The following is a 2,082-nucleotide window of genomic DNA, read 5'->3' on the forward strand; positions in this document are numbered from 1 at the left end:
CCTGGCCTACTTTTTATTAGCCAGCTGTGGGAATTCTATTAAGAAAATGGAGGCAAATGCTCCGACTATTCAGATTACAGTCCAAGTAGACACATGTTCAAAACCCACAGGAAGTCGGTGAAGCTGAATAAGTAATAATCCAGTTGTTCCTCTAGGGGGGAGTATTGTCTAAATGAAAACAGGTGAAACACACTCGGCAAGAATCCATTATCTTCCTCACAACCCTTATAATGTAGCATTTGGCAAAGGAGAAATGCTACTAAATATTGCTCAAAGTACAATTTTTGAGGTACTTTATCTGCATATTTCTATTTCTACTGCATTGTATTTTATATAGAAATATGGTTCTGATTTTCTCCATTTAGTATCTCTGTTTACTATTCACTTTGTTTTTTAGTCCGTTCGGTATATCCCGTGAGTTCAGGGTCTCCACTGCAAACCACATGTTGATTTGGCACAGTTTTTTTTTTTTTTTACGCCAGATGCTCTTTCTGACGCAACCATCCCCAAATTCTACCGGGCTTGGACCAGCACTGCACAGCTGGGGATGGGCTGTTAGGGGTTAAGTGTCTTGACATATAGCCGGGACCAGGGATCAAACCACTGAACCTTTGCTCCGTGGATGACTGCTTTACCAACTGAGCTACAGCCGCCTCTATTCCTACACAAACACTAATTGTCCGTAAATTAAGTTTCTTTGAAGGTTTAAAAAAACTACAAATGTGCCAAACAGACTATGATACAGAGTTATTAATAAAGAAAGCAGACAGCCAAATCTCTTGGAGAGATTTTACATTTAAATATCTGAGTTTTGTTCATCAAGTTGTCCTTTTTTACACTGATCTACAGGCAAAACAATTACGTCAAGGTAAAAAAATATGTCTACAAGATTATATACTTTATTTATAGAAAATAAGTGATTGCATAAATATTTGTCCCTTTCAACTACATTTTTTGTAAATGGACCTTGAAAGCAATCAATTCAATTCATTTCAACTTTAATTATATTGTGCCAATTCACAAGAAAGTAATGTCAAGGCACTTTACAGAATAAAGTCTAGACCTTAAAGATTTATAGAGAGAACCTAAGAATTCCCCCTTGAGCAAGTCCTAGGCAACACCGGAGAGGAAAAACTCCCTTTAATGAAAGAAATTTCCAGCAGAACCGGGTTTAGGGTGGGAGGCCATCTGCAGTGGTGACAATTGTGGTGAGAGAGGGTCAAGAGGAGGAAAGGAGCTCAGTGCATCGGGGGGGAGGGTCCCCCAGAGTCTAACCCATAGCAGCATGACTATAACTAACTATAACCTTTATCAAAGAGGAAGATTTTAAGCATAGACTTAAAAGTAGAGAGCGTGTCTGCTTCCTGAACCTGAACTGGGAGCTGGTTCCACAGGAGAGAAGCTTGATAGCTAAATGCTCTACCTCCCATTCTACCCCTGGAAATTCTGGGAACCACAACTAGGCCTGCAGGTGGAAGGTGGAAAACATTTCTGCAGTGAGCCCGTGTAGGCCTCAGCCACTTTTGCACGTGTTAACGCTGCCATTTTCACCTACTCTTGTTTTTAAATTAGTTTCAAAAGTTCTGTCAGGCTCCACATGAGGATCCTAAGTGAACAGATAACGCACAGCAACACATTTAAAGGAAGGTGAATACTTATTCTTATTAGTTGTTTTCATTTGTTTTCAGTGGCCTTTGACACAGTCTGAGTTGTTGACATTATTTTATCTGTTTGTTGAATTATTCTATCTGTTATTTATTGTTTTCACATGTTTTATGATATTGTATACTTCTTATTTTATGTTTTTGCACATTGGTCAACCTAGTTGTTTTAAAGCGCTTAACAAATAAAGTTACCAGTTATTTTATGGTTCATGTTTTTGTTTTATTTCATTATGTATTACTGTAAGTTTTATTTCATGATCGTCTTTGTAAAATAGGTTCAAACAAGGTCGAAGATGAATCAACCTTCAAAAAGTAAAAGGTGAAAACTTCCAAGGACGTGACGTTCGGATCCAGTGACCATAAGAAGAGCGGAGCCACAAGATGGCAGCAAAGAGCTAATGGTACTAAGCTACTGAGC

This window comes from Channa argus, chromosome 19 (assembly GCF_033026475.1).
Source record: "Channa argus isolate prfri chromosome 19, Channa argus male v1.0, whole genome shotgun sequence".
Classification (NCBI taxonomy): domain Eukaryota; kingdom Metazoa; phylum Chordata; class Actinopteri; order Anabantiformes; family Channidae; genus Channa; species Channa argus.